Here is a 17,774-nt window from a genome sequence, read left to right as displayed (position 1 = left end):
TAAGGTGTAAAATTGTACCTCATACATTTAAAAAAACAGAACTCCAAAGAATGTGGAATAATTCACTAAACATCCAATAGCATGAGAGGAAACAGAGATTCTCCCCTTGAAGGAGCCACAGCTCACTGAACATATGTGAAAGAACTGGAAACAATAAGTCATCAGACAACATGCAATCAAACCAGACCTGAAAAGTGTTCACCTATACTGAATTCATAAGGGTCACCTGACTTCATATTCACCTGCGTACAACATTTAACTGAACGTTTCATTATCTTCTAACTGTTAATAACCACTCCTTAACACCTTGCCAAATAGTTACGTGATTCTTTCATTGAGTCCACGTAGAACCGCAGGATCTTGGCACTCAAAGTCTTAAGATACTACAATCTTTTTATTTTATAGAGGTTTATATAACGGAAACATGACTCTATCGGGTATCAGAGCGCTGTACAACTGGGAAGCAAAACACGTGAACACACAAGAGTAATACATATGTAGAAGAACGCAAAGAAAATAAAAGAACATAAAGTCATAATCAAGGAGTCTGGATTAGGAATAGTTATCGAAATAATATATCTTCATTGGAGCAGGAATCTGTTCATTAGTACAATCCCTTGCATTGCTTCATTTTCTGGGCATTTAAACTACAGATTATTGCTATGGGGTTTCAGTCTAAGCATTACAAACAAAGGTAAAAAACAACAACAATTCTCAGATTGCATTAGAGTGTCAGGCTTACTGCCTGAGACTGGAAACAATCCCTGATGGCATGAAGTAATGTGGCCACTCTCTTCCTGCGACAAATAACTGACCACTTTCTTTGAAGACTCACCTGTTTGAGTATCCTCTACTTTGAGGTTATCATTGGGGGGCCCTAAGCTCTGTAGGTCTGGCCAAAAAGACAGTAAAACAGTTGCCATCACTTGATTAAGGGAGACAAGCTTCTCAGATTGGAATATTGTGTTTTTTAAGGTGGAAGGGTAATGAACAAGGTTGCCTCTTAAAATAATTGCTTTTATCTTGCATAAATCTGTTTTAAACTCTGGCAATGCAGGTTTCTATTTCCTTAACAACTGTTTTTTTTTTTTTACAACTGGTACAGGGTCCCATGTAACGTATCACACACTCATCTTCAATACAAGGTTACTATTTGTTATTCCTTTTCAGGAACAGTGCCAGACGTCAGGGCTATGGCTTTGCCTGACATAGCTTTGATTCTGAATTCATGTGTCGAGTGGTGCAACTATCTACACATGTTCTTGCAGATATCGACAGAGGAAATTCGGTGGCATGATGAGTGAAGTAATAGCAGGATGACAAAAGTCAGTGAGGTGCATAGAACCATTATCATCTCCCTTGGATGTACCATGTGTTAACAACGGTAATTGTTATAAGGAGAGAATGACTCTCCACCTATACCTTTACCCTTATGTAAAAGGAAAGTGCAGCAGTGTAATTTCATAATCATAAACAAGCAATGTTTCCTGGCAAGCATTCATGAAAAAAGAAAACTACTCAAACACATCTTATAAAATAATGTAGCCAAAAATAATGTTGACAATTCTATTTTACTTGAAAAACATGATACCTCTGGGACCATAAATTCTTGAGTTATTCAATGCCGTGGCAGTTTCAATAAATGAAAGAAGCAATTCTTACTTTTTTGACATTTAAGGTAGGCATGCAACAACACAATTACTTTTTCTTAAGCATTAATGAATAATACAACTCGACCATTTCTCTTCAAGAATTCTATTTTTCATTTTACTTTATTCAAAAAGAGATTATCCTTCAATTTCAAAACAACACAGTTTGATTGCTTTCTATACTCTATTTACAGTGATCATGCATACATTTTCTGTAGTTGTTTTTTGAAACATATACATAATATTCAAAACCAACACATATCAATATGTACAAAAAGGTTCCCATATATCATAATTAGTCGTAATCCTACTTTTTACCAGGATACATCCGACTAGTATTCCTCGATAATATCTACTAAGTGGTCCTTCAAAAAACTAGGCTCAGAGAATCATTCTGGTTGTATTCAAAGTTTAGACCATCCGATTTACTAAACTTATTGAGTCCTTATTACTAATCCAATTTGATGCTGTTACTTCTGAGTCCTGTGAGAGTGAAAGGTAAGTTGGGTGAGTGCAGACACATTTCGACCTTCGTGCTGGGGACCAAGAGGATTTCTAAGAAGGTCTTCCTCAGGGCTGGGACTGTGAGTGTAGGATTATTGTGATCTAAAATTCATAAAATTGTGAAAAGAAAATATGTGTGAGTGCTTTAATAATAACGTTCAATTGTTTAAACTTGACCTGTTGTCTGGTTCTTATTCACATACCTAATGTTCTTGAGATGTATGGGTTCAAGTTCCTCCATCCGATCACTGCAGATCCTTCAAGGTAGTACTGTGAGAAGTGGTGCAATAAGCCCAAACCATATCCTGAATAAGACATTTTGGAGCAAGCCCATTCGCCAAAGCGCATTGTATAGTTCCTTTGATAAGTCTGTTCGATCTTTCCACAATTCCATTTCCCATGGGATTGTAAAGAGAGGTACAAGAATGTTTAATACCACACTTCTCAAGAAAGCAATTCATTTCCCCAGAAGTGAGTTGTGTACCATTGTCAGTAAGTAACACCTGTGGAATACCTTTACGCAAAAATAAGGCTTCTAATACACCAACCACAGAACTAGTGGTAACATCCTTCAAAAATGCAACATGCAACCATCTCAAATGCCCATCCTCCACCACAGCAGCAAAACGCATATCAAGAGAAAGTTCAGAAAGAGGACCAATAAAATCAAGACAAATAGTGTGCCACGCCTCACCCGGGTTCGGTAATCTGACCCATGAGACTTTGAGACCCAACTTTTAGTCTCTTTTCACTCTCTTTGCAACAGGTGCAATTAACCACCCAATTCCTGATTTGATTTCCATGGCTGGCCACCAGAATTCTTGCTTAATACGCCTGATGGTCATACCTTGGCCCAAATGACCTTCATGTTCAAGTCTAAAAATATGTAACCTGAGAGCAGCCGGAGGTACAAATCTCTCACCTCTCATAATAACATCTTGCCCATTTAAAGACAATTCATCCAAAAGCTTCCAATAAGGTCTAACAGCAGTAGACACCATGCTTTCACGAGGTGAACATTTTTTTATAAGAACGATGACATCCTGCAGAATAGTATCACTGACCATGGCCTGAGACCACTGCATTTTAGAAAATGAGCCCAAACTGCATTCACAAACATCAAACACAAAGGCAACAGCTTCCTCACATTCCAACTTGTTGACCACATCTTTGTCAACTAATTCCCAATCAAGTGACATACGGGACAAACAATCGGCATGTAAGTTTCTCCAACCATGGATGAACTCAACATCATAGAGATACTCCTGAAGCCTAGCAGCAAATTTAGCAAGACATGCTGACCCTTTTCCTGCACCTCCAGCAGAAAAGATTTTCATTAGGGGCTTGTGATCATTCCTCAAGACAAACCTGGAACCCCACATATATACTCTGAAGTACTCCACACCCCAGGCTGCACCAAGCGCTTCGCACTCTATTACTGAATAATTCCTCTCAGCTTGAGTGAGAGTCCTCGAAGCAAAAGCAATTGTTCTCTCAGTACCTCTTTGAAGTTTAGATAATACCACACCAATTCCAGTAAGACTTGCATCAACTGTGAGAAACGACTTGCAAGAAGAACTGAAAGGAGCAAGAATACCAGCCTTACAAATCTGACTTTTATTCTTGGAGAAAGTATCAGATTGAACACAACTCCACTGAAATTTACAGCCTTTACGAAGAAGTTTCTTCAAGGGTTCAGACATATCAGCAAATCCACAAACAAATTTGGAATAATATTCAACAAGACCCAGGAACGACCTGAGTTGGTCCTTGTCCCTAGGAGCAGGAGCATTTTTTATAGCTTCCATAAGATTTTTTTGAGGAGATATCCCACCACTAGAGATAGAGTATCCCAAATAGTCAACCTGATCTGTGAGAAATTGACACTTTTCTTTGTTAACTGTGAGCCCTTGTTGCTCCGACTTCCACAAAACTTTCCTGAGCATGGCATTATGTTGCTCAATGGTTTTCCCTGATACCAAAATGTCATCCTGAAAATAAACTACACCAGACAAACCTTTGAGCATATTTGACATCATTCTTTGGAAAACACTCGCAGCTGATGCTAGCCGTTAAGGACAAACGAGTAAACTGAAAAGTGTCTTCTGTTGTAATGAAAGCTGTGAGAGGTTTGGACTCTGGATGTAATTTGATCTGGTGGTAAGCACTTCTCAAATTGATGCTGGAGAAATACTTACCACCACCCACAGATTGCAATAATTCATTGATACTGGGTAGAGGGAAAGTGTCTGTGACAATATCATAATTCAAAAACCTGAGGTCAATGCACAACCGAAGCCGACCATCTGATTTAAGTGTCAAAACCACTGGAGAAATGCAAGGAGAAGCCTTCACTGGTTCAATAACTCCTGATTTTAACAAATCATCCAGCAAACCCTTAAGACCTTGCCTCACCGACAATGGAACTTTTCTAAGTTTGTGCTGTACAGGACACACATTAGGTTTGAGGATGATTTTGTGCAGATACCCTTTGAGACAACCAAGTCTGTCATCAAACACACGATGGGCATCCTGAAGTATCCTCCACCACCATAATTTGATTGGGGGACTTGGGATTGATAACAATATGAAGATCATATTGGTGCATCCAACCCAATATTGGAGGACCTTCTTTGGCAACATAGATCTTTCCTTGGGCACTGCATGTATCAAAATAAATTGGACCAAACATGTACCCAATAACATCAATGGATTTACCCTGATACCCAACAGGATTAATATCTTTCTCACACAAGGAAACCCCCTCCCATGTGGCTCGGAAAAGAGACTCAGGAATAATGGGGAACATGGGACCAGAGTCCACCATCAATGTAACATCTTTACCACAAATTTTACATACAGCAGTGGGTCTCACCATCCTAGGAGACACTTCATTGATTCCAACCATGTCTTCATTGCACATCCACAACCAAAACCTTACTGATACCTGGTTTGTAATCATCAGATAATTGTACTACATTTATTTTATTTTTTGACTTATCAGATTGATCAGTTTGCCTACACATTCTGGAATAATGGCCTTTCTTGCCAGAGCGTTGGCAAATTTGATCAATAGCAAAACATTTTTTAAATCTGCCAAATGGCATTGACTACCACAACGTAGACATTCTCTGTTCTTGGGTTTGGAGGTGGCACCAAAAACATTTGAACTCCTAGGATTTTTCCTAGAAATAGCATTTACTTCAAGACAGTCATCCTTATTTTCTACATCCCCTATTTCTTGTGGAACAGTATCCTTCTTGCTCAATTCTCTAATGCACTTTAGAGATTCTTCAATAACCTTGGCCAATGGCCATATCAATAGCATCTTTCAATGATGGGTCTTTGTCAGCCCACAGCCTTTCCTGTATTTTCCTGTGTACGACATTGAACAATTAGCTGGTCACAAATCAGTTCTTCTGTCATGGTTCCAAAACGACACTTGACTGACAGTTCACGTAACCTAGAGACAAAATCATCAATTCTTTCTCCTTCAAGTTGCGGCTGAGTATAACATTTATATCCGACTAGAACCAAATTAATTTCTTTGGAAAATCATATTTCAAGTCTCTTAATAGCTTCTCTGAAGACATCATCCATTGGTTGCCCAATAGGTCCCATGGCCACAGGTAAATATTTGAAAACACGTTGGCCTTCAGTTCCCAATGCACTCAATAACAAAGCTTTTTCTCTGTCAGGAGAAAAATGATTACCATCTAAAGCTGTAATGTAATTATGCAGTATTTCAATCCAATCCTCCAAATTATTGGTGGAACGCCTGGTTGAGAAAGAAACATTGGTGGCATAAACACATTTGTAGAGTTAACAGGCATGTTTAAATAAGGGATGAGCACAACAACCTGTGGAGTAAACTAGAAATGAAGAGTATCAAGAAAGCAATAAGCAACACAAAGCAAGGTGTGCAGATCACCGTGGGTTACAGCACTGAGTAATGCAAAGTGTTGCAAAAAGTGCCCAGTAGACGAAATACCAAAACAAATAGTTAACACTAGTATTTGAAGATAGTATAGGATAATATATTGAATGCAGAAAGGACCATAAAAAAAATACTGTCAATATTTGCAGGAGACTTGACAATAGACAGGCAGCCGAGAAAGTGTGCAACTGATTGCCGAAGGAAGATGCTAAAAAAATTCAAGATGGCGGCTTGTTACGCCGCATTGCGTACGTTGCGAACAACACGCCGTGGGCTATGAGCGTGTATTGTGTGTTCCAGTGATGCAGAGGCAGAAGAGGACGTGGTTGCGGTCAAAGGCTCGAGGCAGCAGCGCGCTCCCCAAACAGTCGTGAAGAGTAGAAACGCTTAAAAAGGCATGAAATACCTTAAAGCGGCAAAAACCTGGGGAAAGCAGCATTGGAGCCCATGACGATAGGACCATTAACGAGACGAGACAGGAGGAGACATGAAGGGCACAATGAAGAGGAAATCCGTTGAAAATATAACAGGTTGTGCTGAGAGGAGTTGAAGATCGTCACTAAATTTGTTGTGATGATTACTCCAAGGAACGACCAGCAGACAGTTTGTGGGATGAAGTACTTTACTGCAAGCACAACCTGGCATCTGACCACCTCAACGACCCAGCTGCAAGTGTCGATCGTGGAGTGCCGTCAGCTTCACATTCTAAACACGAGAAAGGAACGTGGCGAGCATGGGAGCTCCAACTTATGATGAGGGCATAAGGTAAGTAATAACTAATAACTAACTTCACAACAGAGAAGTCAGCAGAAAGGTGTCAGCATAGAAAGCTTCTGAAAGACAGTATTTATAAATAAAGTAACACTTTTTCTAGTGAGTGGAGAGGGCATTTCCTGTTAGCAATAGTAAAGAGAATTCTCTCTGAGAGTTGAACAAAGCTCCCCTGGGCAAGGGAAAATGTTGTCTGCCCCTAGGTCTTCTTTGCATTAGTTTTAATCATCACCATCTATATTTCTCTACACCTACACACAGTTCCCATGAAGGGTACCAATCAGGTTAAAATACATGTATGTCTATAAGACAGATTCATTAATTTCACAAGCGTTTAGATTGAGTAAAGTTAAACATTCACATGAGAAAACAAAATAAAAGCTATATCTTTCATGCAGCTGATACAGCTTTTTTTAACCGCATGCGTGCGGCGGCTTTTTTCGCCGTACGCGGCGGTTTTTAAAACCGCACTTTACATGACGAGCTGGGCTCGTCATCAGCGTGCGAGGAGGCTACCTCATGACGAGCCCAGCTCGTCATCAGCGTAGAAGGAGTTAAAATTAGACAAAAAAAGAAGATACACAACTATACTATACTATACTATACTATACTATACTATGCCATACTATGCTATACTATACAAGTTGTAGAGAGCATGCCAACCTGAAGGTATCCCAGCGATGGTTCAGAGAGGTGCACATTAAGAACGGAGTAGCAATTAGGAAATCTGACTATTTTAAGAGCCAGGGTTTAAGGACTTTTCAAAAGCATGGTTCTGTATTTGTTGCTCAGATAGCTGGGGGAGTGAGAACTTAGCTGCATTTAGGCTGAAAGATCGTCCTCCACTTCTGGCTCGTTTAACACTGGGGACTGTAGCTAGATAGTGATTTGAGGATCGAAGAGATCTGCTGGGGATGTAGGGGCAAGCAAATTGGCATAGAATAGGTAGGCCTTGTTACTGCAGGACATGGTGGACAATGCACAGTGTCTTAAATTCTAATATTTGCAAGATAGGGAGCCAATGAAGGTCTCTCAAGCCCTATCTAACTGATTTGATCTTAGGATTCCAAGTACTTTTGTGCCGCTGCATTTTGCACAACTTGTAGTTTGGGTATCACTCCTTTAGGAGACCCTAGGTACAGTGAGTTGCCATAATCTAAATTACGAGAGAACAAGGGCCTGTACCACTAGCAATCTAGAGTTCTGTTGGAGCAGGGGCAGGATCTTGTGCAGCATTCTTAACAATACAAAGCAACTAGCTGACATTTTGATGGCCTGAGCTTCCATCGTTAGGGCGTTTTTAGGCCGCATCCATAGACTTTTTATAACCTCCTTAGAGGATGGATGAGAGCCAAGGCTAGTAGGCCAGTCTGGGTCTTGATGAGTGGTGGAGTTGTTTCCCACAATTATTAGCTCTGTTTTAGCTCCATTGAGCTTAGGAAAGACTTGTTCATCCAGTTGTCCCCCTGCTCCAGGCAAGGTCCAAGTGTGGATAGAGAAGTATCTGAGTTTGAAGCGAGAAGACCGGCTGGGTGTCATCCGTATAGGAGACTATAGAGATCCTGTAAGGAGCTATAATGTCCGCCAGTGGTTGCAGGTATATATTAAAGACTTTTTCAAAAACAAGAAGGACAGTAGTGGTGGCATAGACTGTTGCACTACCAATTCAATGTATGGGATTGCGAATTCCCAAATTTGGTAGTTACTATTCTGATAGGGTGTGAATTTTAGACGAGGTGGTGCCACTCAAGGTACCAATGACATCCCACTACTACAGATGTCAGTAACTGCCTAAATCCAGAGGGATCTGACAAAAATGAGTTTACTAAACAGTGAAACCCTGGCACTCAATTATGTGTTGTTAGAACTGGCTATTTCTGGTAGGCTAAGGCTGACGCCAAAGCCAGGCAGAAACCACCATTCTAGTCAGGGCAAGGAAGTCACACGCCAAGATAACCCCTGCTCACCCCCTTGGTAGCGTGGCACGAGCAGCAAGGCTACACTCGGAGGCAATGTGTAAAGCATTTGCGCCAGCACACAACAGCAACAACATCCAAGGCACACCACAAAAGGAACTCCACACAAGGTTATATAAAAATAACTTCTGTATTGTAAAAACACATCAGATAGAAATCACACATGTACATTGTGCCAACTGGCACGGGCAATATTCATAAGGGATTATTTACAGGACAGGGTCACATGGGCCACTGTCAGAATCAACGCTTTTAGAAATAGAAATACTGTCAGAAATTAGAATAAAAGGATATAAAATCACTGTAGCACAAAATAACAGTTATAAATCACAACCAGTAACTACTGGTAAAGGTAGGTACACACTACGCAATACTAATAACCATTGACCTAGATCACGCATGGACACATAACCTCTCTAGGACCACCTGTACTGGAAAGAACAACCACCTAAGAATAAAATACATCTAGGGGTATCAGCAAGAACACATTACACATGATGCATCACAGCATTCAGAGGTGCAACACAGGAAAACACATGCCTAAAACATTCAGAGGTGTAAGGAAAGAAAACACACGATGCATAAAAATATATTCAGCGGTGTGAGAACAAGGCACATGATGCATTAAAAACACATTCAGAGGTGCAGGGAAGGAAAAACACATGATGCATCAACCAACACATTCAGAGGTGTAAAATCAAGGAAGACAAATGATGCATTAAAAACATTCAGAGGTGCCAGGAAAGAAACTCAATAGCGCAAAAACACATGATGCCTAAAAACATTCAGAGGTGTAAGATCAAGGTGCGTAATCATATTAAATGCATTACATTTCCTAGCACCATATCACATTGCACAAAACTCACATTAGGCAATTACCATCACATAGATAATCACATTGCGCCTAAATAAAATCGCATACCAGCCCCCATCTAATAAAGGGACTAAAGAGCCCTGTGTCCAAAATGTCAGGGCGCGCTGCCATGCAGCGCCAGTCAGGGGTGCGCCACTGGCACAAAACCTAAACGTTGCAGGTGCCCACTACTTGCTGGGCACCTGAGGACATCCCAAGACCTAAGCGGTGCAGCTGCCCACTAATTGCTGGGCAGCTGGGAATCATCAAAAAACTGCGACAGGGCCCTCACTGACCCTTAGGCGCAAACTGCGCCCACTGCTGGAGGCACACAGGCTCTGGGCATATCACATGCCCCAAACGTTGGAGCCACACAGGCTCTTAAACAATTATGCTCCATGGAGCCCTCAGGCTCTGAAACAGCTGTGCCACCGTGGGGCTCTCTTAAACAAACGTGCCACCAGACGCTGTGCCTACACAGGCACCGACCTGCGCCCCCATGGAGCTTCTCAGGGCTCTATACAAAGAAATGCCCCCACGAGCCTCTCACCAGCTCTTAAATACAACTGCCCTCAAGAGCCTCACTGGGCTCTAAATAACGATGTGCCCCCTAGAGCCTCCGTGGCTCTAAACACAATCTGGGCCCTGAGCCTCTCGGGCTCGATCACCAAACTGCCCCCTGAGCCTCAACAGGCTCTCCACACTGTAGAGGAGGGGCGGGCACCGGCAATGTGCCCCGACGCCCTCTTCACCGATGCTCAGCTACGGGCGTCACTCACCGGGGGCTCCTCGGTGCAGGCGGGCAGTCACGCGGCGCTTCAGGGTTTGATGGACGATTCCTCCAGCGGCGGCACCTCTCCTTTGGGCAGCGCGGGGCTCTCCACGACACCGGAGCCCCGCCTGCCTCTACTGCTGCCACATCGCCGCAATCACTGCGGGGCTCTCCCTTCCATATGGGAGCCCCGCGCAAGCTCACGCCGACCTCCGCTTCACAGGGGCATATCTCCGGTCTCCCCCCATCGCATGGGAGACCGGCAACGAGACACCAGGTTCCACCGGGCAGGGGGAAGCAGAAGTTGCTTTCCTCAGGCCCGCCCACGTCACCACAGAACCTGCCTGGCTTCCTATCTCGCAGGGCCGCCAAAGGCAGCGTGGCCCTGGGCAGGGAGGCGGGCACAGCGCCCCCTCACACGATCTCCGGGCCGGCGGCGGTGATTTCCACTCGAGGCACAACATGAGGGGTGGGCACCCTCAATAATAACAATAAAAGCGCTACTAGCTCTTGGGGGCAAAGTAAAGCGCTTACAGCACTATAAGCAAGAAATAAAGCGCTCTCAAGCGCTGGGGGAAATAAAGCGCTTCCAGGCGCTATAAATACCAATCAAGCGCTCCCAAGCACTTAGGCTTCAACAAGCCTGGGTAAAGGCAAGAAAAAGGTCTCTGCAGGAAAATGCAGCTTCTCCATGCTGCCAAAGGTCCCAGAGATTCCCAGGGGCAAAGCAAAGTCCCCCCAATCAGCCAGGCAAGGCAGAGGGGTCCCCCAGAAGTCCTCCAGGCATCCAGGAAAGTCCATCAGGTGTCCAGGGCTGGGCAGGGCCCAGGGATTCCCCTGGGCCCAAGCAGCAGCACGCCCCGCAGATTCAAGTTAGAAAACAAGAACATTTTGGAAGGGGACACAGCCCCTTTTTATCCTATAAAATCCTTTGTCTAAAGGGTGCAGGCAGTGTGAGAACCAGCTAGAACTGGTTATAGGGAACTCCTTTCAGTGTCAGAGACAGAGGTGACAGTCGCCCAGCGGGGCGGTGTAGCCAGCATTGTGGCAGGCAGGCACAGCCTCATTCACTCCCAGGTGCTATCTTCTCCCACTTCCCTGGCAGCAGATGCAGCCTTTCATCCACGGGCTGACTCAGACAACCTCCTGGGGGCTCCCCAGCCCCTGTCATCCTCAAACCAGACAGTCAATCCATAAGCAGGTCCAGGCACTCCTGGGCCAGGATCACCAGCCAATCACACGCCAGGCACAAATTATACAAATATGCCAACTTCTAAAAGTGGCACTTCTAGACTAGACACAATCATGCCGCATACACCATTACGCAGCATTCAATCTCACGAGTTCGCACATATCAAAATCGACCCTGCACTCCCCACACATCAGGAGCTACCATGGGCATACATATTCCCCATTCATTCCTATAGGAGGGCAGGTCACTCACCACACATACACAGAGAGCTCACGCACTTTACACTGTACCACAGTGAAAAAGTGCGCAAAGGCCTAAAACCATCAACACTAGGTTCCAGAAACAGGCTAGGAAAAAGCAAAAAGTTTCGGGGTGAACCTGCCAAAAAGGGCCAGGTCCAACACAACCCCCTTCCAGCCAAAACGCAGGGTAGACCAATCACTCCACTGATGGGCTTCCTTGCTTTAGGCGACAAAACACGGACACGGGCCCGCTCGGCAGGGACACCCTCCGGTTTTTCGCCACTCTGAACCCACTTGGTTACCTCCAAACCAGAACTCTCTGACACAACTAGGATACCCCACTGGTACTCTCTAGTCATCCACGGCCAGGACCAGGCCCCAGGCCATCCAAATCACAGGTCCTGACTAATCCACAGAGTGGGGGGCAGTAACCCGTGGCACACAATAGCCATTCTCCACTCTCCCTCTCAGTGTAGCTACAACTACCACTGATCCTTCAACCTAGGGACCATACCCTCAGGCTGACCAGAGGTCACGGGCAAGAATGCCCCACCCTACCTCTACTTCTGGGGTTCCGCACCCTCCCAGGGAAGCACCCACCAGAACACAACTCTCCCACCAGATCAGGACCTCACTCCATCACTGGTCTACCATCTGGGATCTGGAAACTATTTCACTTCGGAGGTACAAAGCACACAGCACAGTCCCTCTTCAAGCAGGTGGGGGGACACAGCACATAGCAAAGTCCCCTTTCCTCTACCTTAGTGGAAACAACAAACTGCAGGTGGGCCCCAGAACACACAGCAAGGGCAGCCCCCTCAGTCTCTTCAGCTGATCTACTTTGGCAGAGATTCCTTCTTGACCTGGAAGTTTCCTAATCTCCCAACCTAGGATCTAAACCCTCAGGCTGCACCGGGGTCAGAGACAAGGACACCGTCCCTCTGCACCCCCTTCCAAAGTTCTGCACCCCCCCCCCCCCCACCTTGGAGCGGTACCTCGGGAAGCCAAACACCAGGACCGCCGGAGTTCTGGTTACAGACACTCCCCGTCCTCTAGACACAGGAAGATCCTCCTCAAATAACCTGTAAGTACAGCCTAGGCCCCTGACCTGGCGCTCCCTTAGGGAACCCTCCAGGCCCTGAGACAGGGTTTCGGGCCAACGTGGGACACACCGTCCCACACTCACTCCGCCTCCACTGAGACAGGGCGTGAGCCCCTACACCCCTACCATCCTAATGGGACCTAGCTGGGCTACACATGAACCTCTTCACCTACACAGGATCATCAGATACACAAGCCATTACTTTTAGACTCACTCCCTAATGCCTCTGCAAGACATCTAGCACACCGCCAGACATCCACCTTCTTGTCCAGTGCCTCTGCAGGACCTCCTGCACACCACCAGAGGTACACCTCCCGTGCAAGCTCCTTTAAAAAAACTCACACTAACGCCTCCAGTTCAACACAGCACTCATCCACACACTCCCCCTCCAGACTGGTGAGACAGTTCCTCACTGCCTCTGACTCTCAACCTGTACCCCTCTTACTGAGCACCAGGCACCATACTCTGGGAACTGGGAATGGGACTTCACACACTGGACACATTTAAGCTGCCACCACTGGATCCTACCATACTGGGGAGTCCAGACACACACACACTACACTCAGGGGATAACCACCCTCCCAAGCAAGCCATTTCTCCTCCACACTCCCTCTCTCCATCTACCCACACAGGGACAGGAACAGGATTGGCCACTGGACCCAGCAAGGGATTCCTAATCTATGGGAACATCCCCCTCTACTGGCGTCCCGCCCTGTCATTTTCTCTCATCTGCCACTAAACATAAAGCGCAGGAACACCATCTGAAAATGACACTCTTGAGGAAAAACAAAATCAAAAACAATTATCCCAAACATGTGACTATCTGAAAAATGCAGAGTTTTGTAATGTAGCCAGCTGTCGCTGTGGCACTGCGTAAACACAAGTCCAAATCCGCACCGCTGACCAACAATGTTAGAACTGGCTATTTCTGGTAAGCTAAGGCTGACGCCAAAGCCAGGCAGAAATCACCATTCTAGTCAGGGCAAGGTAGTCACACGCCAAGATAACCCCTGCTCACCCCCTTGGTAGCTTGGCACGAGCAGTAAGGCTAAACTCGGAGGCAATGTGTAAAGCATTTGCGCCAGCACACAACAGCAACAACATCCAAGGCACACCACAAAAGGAACTCCACACAAGGTTATATAAAAATAACTTCTGTATTGTAAAAACACATCAGATAGAAATCACACATGTACATTGTGCCAACTGGCAAGGGCAATATTCATAAGGGATTATTTACAGGACAGGTCACATGGGCCACTGTCAGAATCAACACTTTTAGAAATAGAAATACTGTCAGAAATTAGAATAAAAGGATATAAAATCACTGTAGCACAAAATAACAGTTATAAATCACAACCAGTAACTACTGGTAAAGGTAGGTACACACTACGCAATACTAATAACCATAGGCCTAGATCACACATGGACACATAACCTCTCTAGGACCACCTGTACTGGAAAGAACAACCACCTAAGAATAAAATACATCTAGGGGTATCAGCAAGAACACATTACACATGAGGCATCACAACATTCAGAGGTGCAACACAGGAAAACACATGATGCCTAAAACATTCAGAGGTGTAAGGAAAGAAAACACATGATGCATAAAAATACATTCAGCGGTGTGAGAACAAGGCACATGATGCATCAAAAACACATTCAGAGGTGCAGGGAAGGAAAAACACGATGCATCAACCAACACATTCAGAGGTGTAAAATCAAGGAAGACACATGATCCATTAAAAACATTCAGAGGTGTAAGATCAAGGTTAGTAATCATATTAAATGCATTACATTTCCTAGCACCATATCACATTGCACAAAACTCACATTAGGCAATTACCATCACATAGATAATCACATTGTGCCTAAATAAAATCGCATACCAGCCCCCATCTAATAAAGGGACTAAAGAGCCCTGTGTCCAGAATGTCAGGGCTCGCTGCCATGCAGCGCCAGTCAGGGGTGCACCACTCGCGCAAAACCTAAACGTTGCAGGTGCCCACTACCTGCTGGGCACCTGAGGACATCCCAAGACCTAAACGGTACAGTTGCCCACTAATTGCTGGGCAGCTGGGAATCATCAAAAAACTGCGACAGGGCCCTCACTGACCCTTAGGCGCAAACTGCGCCCACTGCTGGAGCCACACAGGCTCTGGGCATATCACGTGCCCCAAACGTTGGAGCCACACAGGCTCTTAAACAATTATGCTCCATGGAGCCCTCACGCTCTGAAACAGCTGTGCCACCGTGGGGCTCTCTTAAACAAACGTGCCCCCAGACGCTGTGCCTACACAGGCACTGACCTGCGCCCCCATGGAGCTTCTCAGGGCTCTATACAAAGAAATGCCCCCACAAGCCTCTCACCAGCTCGTAAATATAACTGCCCTTAGAGCCTCACTGGGCTCTAAATAACGATGTGCCCCCTAGAGCTTCCGTGGCTCTAAACACAAATCTGGGCCCTGAGCCTCTCGGGGCTCGATCACCAAACTGCCCCCTGAGCCTCAACAGGCTCTCCACAGTGTAGAGGAGGGGCGGGCACCGGCAATGTGCCCCGACGCCCTCTTTACCGATACTCAGCTACGGGCGTCACTAACCGGGGGCTCCTCGGTGCAGGCGGGCAGTCACGCGGCGCTTCAGGGTTTGATGGACCATTCCTCCAGCGGCGGCACCTCTCCTTTGGGCAGCGCGGGGCTCTCCACGACACCGGAGCCCCGCCTGCCTCTACCGCTGCCACATCGCCACAATCACTGCGGGGCTCTCCCTTCCATATGGGAGCCCCGCGCAAGCTCACTCCGACCTCCGCTTCACAGGGGAATATCTCCGGTCTCCCCCCATCGCATGGGAGACCGGCAACGAGACACCAGGTTCCCCCGGGCAGGCCCTGGGCAGGGAGGCGGGCACAGCGCCCCCTCACACGATCTCCGGGCCGGCAGGGGTGATTTCCACTCGAGGCACAACATGAGGGGTGGGCACCCTCGATAATAACAATAAAAGCGCTACTAGCGCTTGGGGGCAACATAAAGCGTTTACAGCGCTATAAGCAAGAAATAAAGCGCTCTCAAGCGCTGGGGAAATAAAGCAGTTCCAGGCGCTATAAATACCAATCAAGCGCTCCCAAGCGCTTAGGCTTCAACAAGCCTGGGTAAAGGCAAGAAAAAGGTCACTGCAGGAAAATGTAGCTTCTCCATGCTGCCAAAGGTCCCAGAGATTCCCAGGGGCAAAGCAAAGTCCCCCCAATCAGCCCAGGCAAGGCAGAGGGGTCCCCCAGAAGTCCTCCAGGCATCCAGGAAAGTCCATCAGGTGTCCAGGGGCTGGGCAGGGCCCAGGGATTCCCCTGGGCCCAAGCAGCAGCACGCCCCGCAGATTCAAGTTAGAAAACAAGAACATTTTGGAAGGGGACACAGCCCCTTTTTATCCTATAAAATCCTTTGTCTAAAGGGTGCAGGCAGTGTGAGAACCAGCTAGAACTGGTTATAGGGAACTCCTTTCAGTGTCAGGGACAGAGGTGACAGTCGCCCAGCGGGGAGGTGGAGCCAGCATTGTGGCAGGCAGGCACAGCCTCATTCACTCCCAGGTGCTATCTCCTCCCACTTCCCTGGCAGCAGATGCAGCCTTTCATCCACGGGCTGACTCAGACAACCTCCTGGGGGCTCCCCAGCCCCTGTCATCCTCAAACCAGACAGTCAATCCACAAGCAGGCCCAGGCACTCCTGGGCCAGGCTCACCAGCCAATCACACGCCAGGCACAAATTACACAAATATGCCAACTTCTAAAAGTGGCACTTCTAGACTAGACACAATCATGCCGCATACACCATTACGCAGCATTCAATCTCAGGAGTTTGGACATATCCAACTCGACCCTGCACTCCTCACACATCAGGAACTACCATGGGCATACATATTCCCCATTCATTCCTATGGGAGGGCACACATACACAGAGAGCTCAAGCACTTTACACTGTACCACAGTGAAAAAGTGCGCAAAGGCCTAAAACCATCAACACTAGGTTCCAAAAAGCAAAAAGATTCGGGTGAACCTGCCAAAAAGGGCCAGGTCCAACATGTGTTATTCATGGGAACAAGTGCTACCATGAGAAATGAATTCTTATTTACATGACCTTGATCACAGAATCATGAATGACCAACAATTGGTATACAATTTAGAAAATGTGCACATGAAGAGAACATCCAAAACAAACAGATGATTTTGCTGATTTAATGTCCATTATTTTGATACATAAATTAGACCATTCTGTGAGATTTCAGATACAGTATTACAGTACTTTATAGTAAAAATTCTTCTAGACAGATATCCAGTAAGATGATATAATGTGCAGCCGACACGTGTTTCGTCACTCAGAAGTGAATCGCCAAAATGTAAGAATTGCCAAAAAGAGATGTATAATCTTAGTCAGTTTTTTTGGCTTGGTATGAGAAGGTCAGTGGGTCTCAATGAAGAGCTCCATAATCAGAATGAAGGTGCCTTACTTTCTGGTGAATACCGTGAAAAAGATAGAAATACACCACTCTCGCAGGGGAATTCCGAAGATACCGCTATTTTATACTTACTAAGGACGAGCCGAAGTTTCAGTCAAATCTGTATTTTGGCGACTTATACCGGGCCCTTGGGACCTTCATTCTGATTATGGAGCTCTTCATTGAGACCCACTGACCTCTCATACCAAGCCGAAAAAACTGACTAAGATTATACATCTCTTTTTGGCAATTCTTACATTTTGGCGATTCACAAGCTTGATAGGATAC

At 45.7% G+C, this 17,774-nt stretch overlaps 1 long non-coding RNA gene across 1 annotated transcript in view; it reads left to right on the top strand.

The window, feature by feature from the left end:
- Positions 1–6,334: 6,334 nt before the first annotated feature.
- The window catches only part of LOC144782714 (uncharacterized), a 35,982-nt gene continuing 24,542 nt past the window's right edge, over positions 6,335–17,774 (top strand). The window contains exon 1 of the long non-coding RNA XR_013601218.1: positions 6,335–6,855. This is a non-coding gene — a long non-coding RNA (uncharacterized LOC144782714). The remainder of the gene's footprint in view (positions 6,856–17,774) is intronic.

This window comes from Lissotriton helveticus, chromosome 9 (assembly GCF_964261635.1).
Source record: "Lissotriton helveticus chromosome 9, aLisHel1.1, whole genome shotgun sequence".
Lineage (NCBI taxonomy): Eukaryota > Metazoa > Chordata > Amphibia > Caudata > Salamandridae > Lissotriton > Lissotriton helveticus.
Note: the sequence above shows the minus strand (reverse complement) of the source record. Positions and strands in the feature narration are given on the sequence as shown.